Source organism: Dermacentor silvarum, chromosome 5 (assembly GCF_013339745.2).
Source record: "Dermacentor silvarum isolate Dsil-2018 chromosome 5, BIME_Dsil_1.4, whole genome shotgun sequence".
Classification (NCBI taxonomy): Eukaryota; Metazoa; Arthropoda; class Arachnida; order Ixodida; family Ixodidae; genus Dermacentor; species Dermacentor silvarum.
The window spans coordinates 138,318,242-138,331,379 of record NC_051158.1 but is presented as its reverse complement, the minus strand read 5'-3'; positions in this window follow the sequence as shown (position 1 = coordinate 138,331,379).

Here is a 13,138-nt window from a genome sequence, read left to right as displayed (position 1 = left end):
GTCTTGAAACTAGCAATTCAATAATTCAAGAATCTGTTAACAAGGTGCTTGATAAACAATGATTTAGAAAAACTGACAAAGCTTGTCCTTGATATAGAGCAGAAATTTGCAGTGGCCTCATGTGCTCAGTCCTGCGCGAACAGTCACAATGGTCTCGTAGGTATCGTAGGTGTACAAGAAAACATTCACAACCTGAGAAATCGCTTTGGCGGTCTATTGTTCTCTTTTATGGCATAGCAGACTCGGTGAAGTCTGAAACTGGTTCTGAGCGGCGGCTATAGGTTGAAAAACACTAATTTATGCATCTCGTGACATTACTCGGAAGCAGTTCGTAAAAAGCGACGGAAGCTTCTCCAGTTCTCGCGAACTATGAAGAAAGACGGGGATCGAGTACGTCTTGTTTTTAAAAATGACGTTTACGAGTGAAATGCCAGGCTGTTGTTGTTTCCCGGCGCAGAGATGAATGGTATTCATCCTTCGTTTCCTTAAGCTCAGGTTCATTACCAGCTCGCCCGTAAAATTGCATTGCAGCACTAATAATTATTTCCGCTTTTTATACACCGACGGTAGAATTGTTGTCGCTAATGGTATTGCACTCCTATCGCTCATCGATTCATTCCAGGTTTCTTTAGTGTTACTTACCAAGACCTGGATTAACGACACCATTCACGATAACATCTTTACGAGTGAATTTATTTTCAAATGTTTTCGCTGTGTTAGACGACAGCGTAGAGGGGGCGGTGTGCTCATCGCGATAAAGGAAGAATTCATTGCCGCACCCATCATTATGGATTCTTTTCTCGAATGTACTTCGATTTCCTTTTTTTATTGATATGATATGAGGAGATGTTGACGCACAAGTAAGGCGCCGGCTACTCCTCAACTCTTGAATACGTCTAACCTACAACATACAGGGTTTAAAATAGCCTTCTCATATAAGCAACGTTTGCACAGCAACACGGTGAAGAAAAAAAAGTGGTACATACAATGTTGAAGTTCAATCACTCCACTGCACTGGAGAAAAAAGTTTCAAGAATATAAACAATAATGGCATCTTACAATACAGTCTCTAGTCAGCGGGTGGTGCACACATCGTGTACATGCATTTTTACATATAGTCACATATAGTCACATTTTCACATATAGTCAGCACAGAATATAAACATAAATCACAAATCCACAAATCATAATCTCAACACATGCAATCAATCATACAACACAATCATAATCCACAAACACATACACAGCTACATTGAAATAAAAGAAACATTACAAGCATTCTTAACGGCCAACAATGCCGCTCTCTTCGAGAAATGTTGTTAACGCTTTTAGAGCGCTCTTTTGCAAGGCCGCTGTTGACCAAAGGCCCAAAAGTTTCCTTAAACTGAAAGGTCTGCGGTCTAATGCCAATAAAGTTAATTTAAGTCGGCGTCTTTGTGTGTCGTGATGTGGACAATCTAAAAGGAGGTGATATACATCTTCATCTACAAATCCACAATTACATTCGTGGGTTTCCGCACGGCCAATTCTACGTAAGAAATGTTTTGTGTAGGCAGTGCCTAGTCGTAATCGATGAATAAGGGTTTCCATATTTCTGTCTAATGACAACGGAAATTTGAATTCAATAAGCGGATCAATATGGTATAAATCAGAGCTCTTCGAATTCTGGTCAAACCACGTATTTCTACACATTTTAAAAGATGTTGCCCTTATGATACAGCGTAATTCATTTTTTGATATTGGGAGCGAAATTGCATCATGTTTGAGGTGTGCTTGTCGTGCTGCTTCATCGGCTGCTGTGTTGCCAAGAATGTTACAATGTCCAGGTATCCACTGGAATCTTATTTCATGCTTCTCTTGGCTTGCCTTCGTGAGGTCTCTAAGTGTTTCATATATTATACTATCATTGATTGTTTTTGATTTTGTGCTGCAGAGTGATATGAGTGCCGCCTGTGAATCGCTGAAAATTACCCATTTTTGCGCATCTCGTAGTGAAGTTATAAATTTTAACGCACATAGGATTGCGAACAGTTCAGCCGTTGTGGACGAAGTCGCACGAGATAACTTAAACGATTCGTGTTTATTGAGGCGCGGTATATAGAATGCTGAAGCTGACGAGGTTGCTGTACTGGAGCCATCTGTATAGACGTGTACGTATCCTGAATACCGCATATAAATCTGGTAAAGTGTTAGTTGTTGAGCAGCTTGAATGCACATGTCTCTTTTTCTGAATATGCCATCTACTGACAATTCGATTTTTGGACGAGTAAGCAGCCATGGAGGATATTCGACATCTGGGTTCCAAAATGCATTTCTTGGCAATACATGAAGATTTTCCTGAATTTCTTTATTAACATAACATCTATCTCGTTTCATTATGTCTAGAGCCAATGGGTGGTTTTTATGCTCTGTTTGAAGACGAAAATAATGCCGGCATGTTTCTGTACTTCTCTTAACTGGAAACGGTGATTGGCGAGCCTCACCTATTACAAGACGGCTGGAAGTCGCTCGTGGAACTCCTAGACATTTGCGCAGTCCTCTAGTCTTTCTTTGAAGTCGCTCTTCTGACGTGTGTGAAAGTCCGTGCAATATGGGCGCGGAATACGCAATTTTTTGTCGATTTCCTTGAAGGGTGCTGCATTGGTGTGATCATTAGCATTTTTTACCGTCCACCCGACATGTCTGGCGCGTTTTCCGATGAGAATCGTCGGGTGCTGAGCCAAGTGTGCGCGCTTTGGGGATATTTGCATATTTCAATTTTTCAAATATTAATTGGTTGATGCTCTTCATATCGGCCACGGGTGCAGCCGCTTATTTTCTCAGCACTTGTCGTGACTTTTCATTAACACCATTTATTAGTCAACCAACGCGATCCACTGAAACTTCTGCCAATATACTAGACTTAGTTTTAACTAACAATCCTGATATATTTTCCGACACAACTCATGAAGAAGGCATTGCTGACCATGATGTTATAACTGGATGCATTCACGTTTGCATGAGCAAAAGAACAATAACAAAAATAAAATAGGATGTTACGGTAAAGCAAATTTCGGCGCAATTAACGCTGAATTAACAACCTTCTCACAAAAATTTCTGCATGATTTTCATTCATGCTCCATTGAACAAACCTGGGTCATCTTTAAAGCCACCCTCAGCCAACTAATTGATAAGTTCATTGCTATGTTATCCATTTCCTGCAAAACCAGTTCTCCTTGGTTTACTAACAAGTTTTGCCGGCTTAATAACAAAAATAAGAGACTGTACAGGCAGGCGAACCTGAGTGGTCTCGCGAGTGCCTTTGCTAAGCAACAAATGTGTGAAAAGGCTTATAAGGCATTGATAAAATCTACTCACCATAACTTTTTTCTCATGATTTACCATCCGTGCTAAAAAATAATACTCGCTGCTTTTGGCGTGTTGTGAACCCTGGAATTCGCGCTGACATCAGTCTTGTTGAGTCTCATGGTGCTCCTATCCTCAATTCAGATTGCGCTCAATTTCGTAATGATATGTTTGTAACAATATTCACTCGCGAGGGCGTTAACTCATTGCCTATGTTAAGGGCATTAGCGGGAATCACTATGCACGAGGTAGTCGTCTGTCACACTGGTGTTTAATCTCTACTAACCAATCTTAAAACGTCATCAAGTGACGATAATCTAGGCTTCAAAAATAAATTTTTAAACAATACATCGCATAGTATTTGTTCCATGTTCACCGCTCTATTTTCCCAGTCACTATCAGCTGGCTGCATTCCTGATGACTGGCGGATTGCTAAAATAATACACATTCAAATCAGGTGATCGTGCTGCTCCGCTTAATTATCGTCCCATCTTATTAACCAGCACTATTTGTAAATTACTTGAACATATCATACACAGTCAAGTCAACAACTTCCTTACAGACCATGACATTATTTTCAAGCATCAGCACGGTTTTCGCAAGGGCTACTCATGCGACACCCAACTTGCCAGATTTATTAACGATATACAGGCACTCATAGACGCTGGATTTCAAGTTGACGCAATGTTTTTAAATTTTTCTAAGGCATTTGATCATGTTCCACACAATAGGTTGTCACTTGAACTTTCGCAGCTTAACATTCACCCTAATACATTTGCGTGGATCACCAATTTTCTCTCATCTAGCATTCAGTTTACATCAGTTAACAATTCTAACTCATGTTATTGAGATGTTACGTCTCTAGTTCCGGAAGGCAGCGTACTTGGACCTGTACCCTTTATAATCTATAATATTGATTTACCCAGTTGCTTGTCATCCAAAACCAGACTATCTGCAGATAATTGTGCACTTTATCGATGTGGTACAAGTAACACTGATAGCCACCTACTAGAAACTGACCTGGAAGCGATGCGCACATGGTTTTCAAATTGGTTAATGCCATTAAATATTTGCAAAGCTAAGCCCTTGTCTTTCACAAATAGGCCACGAATTCCAACCAGCTACTCCCTTGATAACAACGCTGTAGAACTCACCACAACCTACAAGTACCTTGGTATCAATCTTCAGTTAAACTTATCATGGTAGAATCATAATAATCTTACCCTTGCCTCCTTCAACCGCACTCTCGGACTTCTTAAACATAACTTTGAGGCCCCAATGCATGTTAAAAAACTTGCGTACACAACATTAATCCATCTTAAATTAGAATATGCGCCTGCCATTTGGGATGGCGAACAAACATATCATCAGTAACATGGAAGCCTTGCCAAAGCGTGCTGAGCGATTTATTTTTTTCAGATTATTCACGTTACACCAGCGTTGAAGAATAAATCTGAGTTGGAAAACTCAGCACTTCACTGTAAAATTTCTCGCCTATCACTTTTCCATCACCTTTATCACTGTCCTTCACTTCATGATGATTTCTTTCAATCACCACCAGCTATCTTTTCACGTCGTGACGATCCATATAAAGTAAAACGCGTTTGCTGCCAGTCATACCATTATGCACATTCGTTTTTACCTCGCACCATAATTGAATGGAACGCCTTACCATCATATATAGTCACGGAACCTGACTTTACTAAGTTTCAAGATCTAAGTCGCTACCAACTTGCCACCTATTATTATTATTATTATTATTATTATTATTATTATTATTATTATTATTATTATTATTATTATTATTGGAGTTTAATGTGTTTCGATGTCTGTTGCTGTTTGCTTTTCATTGCAGGTGCCGTATGTTCTCCTAATATGTGTTAATGTTTTCTCTACAACATTTGTGACTTATCTCAGTACATTACCTACGTTTTTCACTCTGTTATTACTTCTGTGCTGTCTTTTGTTTTTAGTACCATGTATAAGTATAATCTGTGACCAGTGACTGTGTGCCTGGGATACACCCCACCCCCCATGTAATACCCTCGTAATGAGGGCCTTTGGGGTTATTTTAAATGAATAAATAGATAAATCTTCAAAGACCCTGAATTTTGAATTAGTGCTTAAGGCAAGTTAAACACGTTTCCTCTAAACCAAATAGGGGTTACAACGCGGCCCTGAGGTACACTTAATATGGCAGGTGCCATTGTGGTAACAATGTATCAAAGTTGTCTCGAAAGAGCGATCGTTGATGGAATTTTTCGGATCAGATCAGGCTTCTCAAATCTTATAGGAAAATGACCAACATGTTAACAGGTATCTATATTTCAGTTCCATTCTTCCGTTTGCCTATATGTGACGAGGATTACTAGTATGAAGACAGAGATGAAACAATATTTCGGAATGCCTCTCATTCGGTGCATGCGCTCATGATACGTATTTAGCGTTTATGTGACTTCGTATTTGTTTGAACCATACACTTATTATAACTAATGCATCCTACGCTTTTTCCTATATTGTTTATAGAATCGTTATGCTGTTATTCTTCGCTTTGTATCCTCACCGTTTCGCCTAAATATTTTGTACCACCAAGGGCTGCTCGAAATATTGAAATATGTTACGACGTGGTGTTTGGCGCTGCAGTTACGTTACTTTATTTTGGATTATTTTCGTGAAAGATTATTAAAATGCCATCACAATAGTGAGAAAATTACTTTCGTGCAAGTTTACAAAAACATTCAACAATTTAACAATGTTTTAATGCGTTTCGAAACGCAATATGTAACGGTGTTATCTGTGTAACCGTTACCTACGTTTTGATGACGAAAAGCATTGTCTATAAAGGTAGGATGGTCATGGCGTGTCAGTATGAATAATAAATATTGTGGGCTCAAGGCAGTAGCTTCAGAGCCAGTGGCCAGCTGAGGCTCTCAGAGACGACACAGAGTGCGGGAGACATGCGAAGGACAACCTTTACTGTCCAAAGACCAGACCAACTGAGACCCAGCTTCCTGATCGCCGCTCCGCCCCCCAGGCTCGCTGTGCGTGGCCTGGGCGCATGAACCCTGCTCCGATGATGATGATGGTGGCACAGCAGTGCAGCCATGCGGCCGGCGTCCCCATACTGGGCGCCATTGGGCGACCACGTTGGGCGCCAATGTGGGAAATGGCTCGATCCCGTAGTCTACGGCAGCACGCTCTAGTCTAGGCCGACCGCGCCCAAAGGCACCCAGCCACAGCTCGCGCGTCCCTCGCGCGGCCGTCCTCTTCTTCGTCCACACTTGGCCCTGATGCCACTAATCATATCGGCATTCCCACACTATGTATGAGTATATCATTAGGAAGTTTTCAGAAGGATGGTCGAAGTTATAACATGACGCTTTCTTCTGATCAGCCAACTGAAGCGCCACGAAAGTAACAGTGGATGAAAGAACGAATCCAACAACATAATTCATTCAGCGCTTCACTATCTACTGTTGCTTTTGGGCTGTTTGTTTTTGATAACCTTAGTTTACCAACGCACCCAGCTGGATGTTTCCAATGTTTTATGCTAGTCAAGTTATCGTCGTGCGCGGGCGCGTAGCCATGATCCACTATTGGTTTAAATTGCGTTCAGAAACTTCTACTCGACACGAACTGTGGGTAATACTATCTGGAAAAAAGAAGTCTGGTCCAGACTCAGATGTACGCCTGGGCAGTGCCACTTTTAGCGTAGATTAACTTTTAACATCATATCACTGACAAAATCGAAGCTAGCGTAATTATCCTGCATTGCATTGCAATCAATCGCTGTCGTCTTAAATTACCGACGAGGTTGAATTTGCGATATATCACGCTGCATTTACTTATACAGCTGAATAGTGGCATCACATTCAACAAAAACTACCGCATGCACAACCATGAGCCCGCGGAAACGTCATCAATGTGCAGAACATCTATTTGGTTACCTTATTAGCATATGAATTGATAACAATAGTTTTGAAATGTCGAAGTACCTCTTGAGTCAATAAGGGCAACAGATTTTAAGACACTTCTCGTTTAGCAAAAATCGCCATGAAGATTTGTTCTGTGCTTTTGGTTGGTACAAACTCCTTCTCACTCATTAGTCTTTCAAGCTGCTAAACTTCTCAATGTACCGCACTGATAAAAAAATATAAGATAGTCGGGATAAGTAACAATTAAAGCTGGATCGATATTTTTTGTTTATTTTTGCATGTGCTCACTTAAAATTTGTACCGAACTGAAAAGGTGCTGCTCATCGTTTAAAAAATCCTAACCACGCGATGTTGGGTAGCAAGCACTCACCTGGTATTGAGGTTTAATAAAGCCCAGCCCAACAAAACGGTGAGCAACATTAATAAAGTACCGCGCGGACAGGACAAGTTCCCAAAGCGAGACAGCCATTTTAGCTAATCATAAAAGCAAACCGATTGTTCCTTCAGGATTGACGACCCTGCTGTTCTCGCGGTCGTCCGGGTAAAGATATCGAACCATGCCGACGTAACATAAACAAAGGCTCATTGACCGCAAAAAAAAAAAAGAGATTTTCCTGACACTCGCCTTTGTCTTCTCATATCGGAGCTCCTATTCTTCCCCAGCGGTTGCGCTGTGTGTGTCTGTGTGTGTGTGTGTGTGTGTTTTTCGATAATCACGATACTGGCTCATAGTAGCTTTTGAAGTATGTCCCAATTGCGCAAAGGCGCAAAGAGCGTGGGCGCTTTTGTCTCATCGGATAAAAGAGAATGAATTTCATTGTGCTAAATACACACTCGACAGCTCAGCAATGAGAGTGATGATAGACGGCAGGTTTGTTAAATCGAGGAAAAAGAAGAAATTCGGCAGAACTTCTCTCACGATGAATGCCGAAGTTGATGGGATTAGCATTGACGCAATGTCACAACACACGGTATTGCCCCTGCCAAAACACGTCATAAATGGGGCGCAATAACGTTAAGCCATTCCGAAATTTCATATTCAAATTCTGCAATCAGCCATCCACCATTGGTGAAAACATTTTCGCACCACCCCCACTTCGCCTGTCTACCACGCTACGGCACGAAAACCGCGAAAGGGCCCCATCTTATATTATATTTGGACGTTGATATGCGTTACTAGACCAACGAAAGCAAAATAATTATTTCAGATTCGGCGCCCTTTTCGCCATTAGCCCTCTGCTGTTGTCAAACTTTTCTGGGTTACGCCCACTTCGCCTGTGTGTACGCGACGTCACAAAACCGCGAAAAATCACTGCGTCAAAGCGACGTGTTCGCGTAAAAGACGCAGTATTATTATTCTGTTTTTCTGAATAGCCAGAGACTGCCCTGTTGCGAAAGGAATAGAAAAAATAGAAATTTTCTTGTAACATCATGTGTATTGTAGACGGTTTTACATTAGTTTCTATTTTATACAGATCATTTCTGCTTTTTCCCCTTTTTTATGTTTTGTACACACAGTGTACTGGTGCATAACCGTTCTCTACATATCTGTAACGCGATAAAAAGGCCTACTAATCTAATCTAACACATGAATCCTGTGTAACCATTTGTATATGTAATATGCATGTATCATGTATATCTGCATGAACTATGTGCATACGTATGCATCTCATATTTGTTATCGGATGTATTAGAAGTAACTTTTTTTCCTTCATCAGTTGTACATTGAGCGCAACTGCAATTTTCATATAATGTGCACCTTATTGTACACGTTATTGTGAATGATGTATAAACTGAACGCGGGCAGGGGCCCTGTCAGGCTGTTTCAGCCTTTAGTCTCTGTCTCCGTAGGAAATGCACTGAAATAAAGTGATTTTGATTTGATTTGATTTTGAAGATGGCTCCACGCCAATCGCTCTGGTTCTGGCTACTCGGAGCTGCCGGGGAGCGCTGATATTAAAAAAATTGCGTGGCAGTATAACGTTACCGACGCCTTTCGGCACGTATGCATCTCTCTGACAATTTGTAAAAAAAATGTGATATTACGGCCCAAAACGGCGATTTTATTATGAGGCACGCCGTAGTAGGGGACTGCGGATTAACTTCGATCACCTGGGGTTCCTTAAGGTGCGCCCAAAGCAGGTACACAATTGTTTCTGCATTTCGCCGCCATCGAAATGCGGCAGCCGCGGCCGGGATTTGATCCCACGACCTCGTGCTTAGCAGTGCAGCATCATAGCCACGAAACAATAACGGCGGGTTCTCCCAACTCTTTTTTTTTTTATTGATATGATATGAGGAGATGTTGACGCACAAGTAAGGCGCCGGCTACTCCTCAACTCTTGAATACGTCTAACCTACAACATACAGGGTTTAAAATAGCCTTCTCATATAAGCAACGTTTGCACAGCAACACGGTGAGGAAAAAAAGTGGTACATACAATGTAGAAGTTCAATTACTCCACTGCACTGGAGAAAAAAGTCTCAAGAATATAAACAATAATGGCACCTTACAATGCAGTCTCTAGTCAGCGGGTGGTGCACACATCGTGTACATACATTTTTACATATAGTCACATATAATCACATTTTCACATATAGTCAGCACAGAATATAAACATAAATCACAAATCCACAAATCATAATCTCAACACATGCAATCAGTCATACATACAACACAATCATATTCCACAAACACATACACAGCTACATTGAAATAAAAGAAACATTACAAGCGTTAATAACGGCCAACAATGCCGCTCTCTTCAAGAAATGTTGTTAACGCTTTTAGAGCGCTCTTTTCCAAGGCCGTTGTTGACCAAGGGCCCAAAAGTTTCCTTAAACTGAAAGGTATGCGGTCTAATGCCAATAAAGTTGACTTAAGTCGGCGTCTTGGTGTGTCGTGATGTGGACAATCTAAAAGGAGGTGATATGCATCTTCATCTACAAATCCACAATCCCATTCGGGGGTTTCCGCATGGCCAATTCTATGTAAGAAATGTTTTGTGTAGGCAGTGCCTAGTCGTAATCGTTGAATAAGGGTTTCCATATTTCTGTCTAATGACAACGGAAATTTGAATTCAATAAGCGGATCAATATGGTATAAATCAGAGCTCTTCGAATTATGGTCAAACCACGTATTTCCACACATTTTAAAAGATGTTGCCCTTATGATACAGCGTAACTCATTTTTTGATATTGGGAGCGAAATTGCGTCATCTTTGAGGTGTGCTTGTCGTGCTGCTTCATCGGCTGCTGTGTTGCCAGGAATGTTACAATGTCCAGGTATCCACTGGAATCTTATTTCATGCTTCTCTTGGCTTGCCTTCGTGAGGTCTCTAAGTGTTTCGTATATTATACTATAACTGATTGTTTTTGATTTTGTGCTGCAGAGTGATATGAGTGCCGCCTGTGAATCGCTGAAAATTACCCATTTTTGCGCATCTCGTACTGAAGTTATAAATTTTAGCGCACATAGGATTGCGAACAGTTCAGCCGTTGTGGACGAAGTCGCACGAGATAACTTAAACGATTCGTGTTTATTCCCAACTCTTCTTTGCTGAGGATCCGTTCTGGCGGCATTTTTAACCTTCCCTTATACGCCGCCGCGATTTTCGACCAGCCACCGTAAGCTAAGTAAAGCCCCAACCAGACGCACGCGTTGGAAAGCGTCCGCACGCGCCGCATCGCGCCTGGGCGCGTACGGCGTCAGGCGCGGAGACTGGGTCGCGTGTGGATGCGCTGCGGCGTGGACACCTACCACTGCTAGAATTTTTACGCCCGCGCCGGAAGCTGCCACCGCATCGCCCACGCGACGCTCCTCACGTGACCACAGCACGCCTATGACGTGACCACGGCGAACCTGCGCGACTTCCGGAACGACACTTCGCGCGGCGTGAAGGCACACCCGGGCAAGCTGCGTGCTTTGTGTTCGTCGTTCCGCGCGTTTGGTAGAAGAACATGGCAACCGCAGAAGCCTTCAGCCGTAGCGGCTGCATTAATAACGAGATATTGATATCTGAAGTACAACGTCAGCCACTGCTGTGGATGGCTTCACACAAGCAGCACAAGGACCGCAATTTGAAAATGACACTGTGGAGAGAGGCAGCGCCTCCGTTCTGCCAAATGTCAACGGCGAAGGTAAGCACGAGATTTTGCAGCTTGTTGTCAGCCTTGCACGTAAGTAATCGTGTACTAATCAGTCTTGCATTTATCTGCGCAGTAGCCCTGGAGTTAATCCAAAAACGTTGGAAATCGCTACGTGACAAATTTCGGCGAATTTTCTATGGCCGCATGCTGTCACAGAAGAGCGGCGCTGGCGCCGACGACGTCGAGTCTGTCGACACGGCCTGGCCGTATTTTGAGTTGCTTCCCTTTTTAAGGGACACAATGGTGACGAGGCCGTAAGTTTGCGTTGTTATTGCGAACATTTTCCTGCGCAAAATAGGAATTAACCAACCTTGATTAAGCCTATGGCAGTGAGATGAGCTAGGTTGCTTGTTTCTTCCAAAAAGGCAATTTACCACATCCTAGAGCTAGATAGTACGTCTTTTATCAGCTCATAATTTTGAGGTATTCTTACATGGTCAGACCTACTGTTATAAACGATGGACCTGAAAAGACGAATGTAACAAATTTCAGTGTTATAAATGTTTTTTGCGCTAGGAGCCCAGTCACGTAGGGCCATTCTGTGTTTGGATATGCACCAGTGGTGTAGCCAGGAATTACTCTCGGGGAAAAGGAGGCGGGCAATTGATCAGCATGTGCTCGGTGTTCCTTCAGCCCCCGTCTTGGCCATGCACGCCTCCTCACAGAAGTAACTTAAGTGACGGGAAAATGTTGGCAAATTTACCCTTTATGCAAGCCTTCATTGTAGATACCACATGCCTAAGCAGTGAAGTATGTAATTTTTGGGGTTACCACAGTGCAATTGCACTTGTCAGCAAATAATGCTAAGATTTTTTACAACACCGTCTTATAGCATGTGGTGCCGTTTCTATCGTAGTCATTACATTAAATCATGAATCAGATGTGCCTGGTAGAGTTGCAAGGTAAGGTAAGATTGTATGGCAAATTGTTTGCTTATAGTTGCATTGAATTGATTGCCTTACATGTTATTCCACGCCACCAAATCCAACTGAAGTTTTTTGTGCACAAGAAGTTGGTTTCGAAATGTTAAAATCTCGCTTCACGGGTTCTTGGAGCTTGCTAGGGATTGCTTCATGTAGGCTTGCCAAATTGCTCAGACTTAAAAAGCTACTTCTAGTGGTGCATTTGTACTGCCATTACACATTTCAAAATATACATGTTCTTTAAACACAGAATGCACTGATGCGAACAAAGAAAATATTTTGATGCACCTTATGGTCTTTTTCTGTTCTATTTCTCACTTAGGCCAAATACATGGTAATATGGATCACAATAGTGAATAACAACTTTTTAAAGTCATGAAAGTCCTAGCATTGTTCACGACAGTGTTACAATGTGTGACGCTATAACAGTAATGAATAGTGAGAAAAAATGCTGTGAAACGGTTTCACTTTGTTTTATTGCCAAGCTACAAAACCTCCCAACAAAGCAAACATGCACTTTTTCTTATGTGCAGCACTTCAGGCAATTATGTACTGCCCGAGAGCCCGAGGTCGGGAGAGGTGAGCCAGCAGCTGAACGAGCCACTGGATGATACTCAACAGCAAAGCAGCAGTGCTTCAGAAATTTCAATTGGCATTGTCCAATTTCAAGAGCAAGACCTCGAAGCAAAGTCCGATATCTCCGATATCTCCGGCTTGGCGTCGGCATCCCAGGTGTCGTCACCAGCCTCGACGTCAACCCTGACACCAGCCTCGACGTCGTCTACG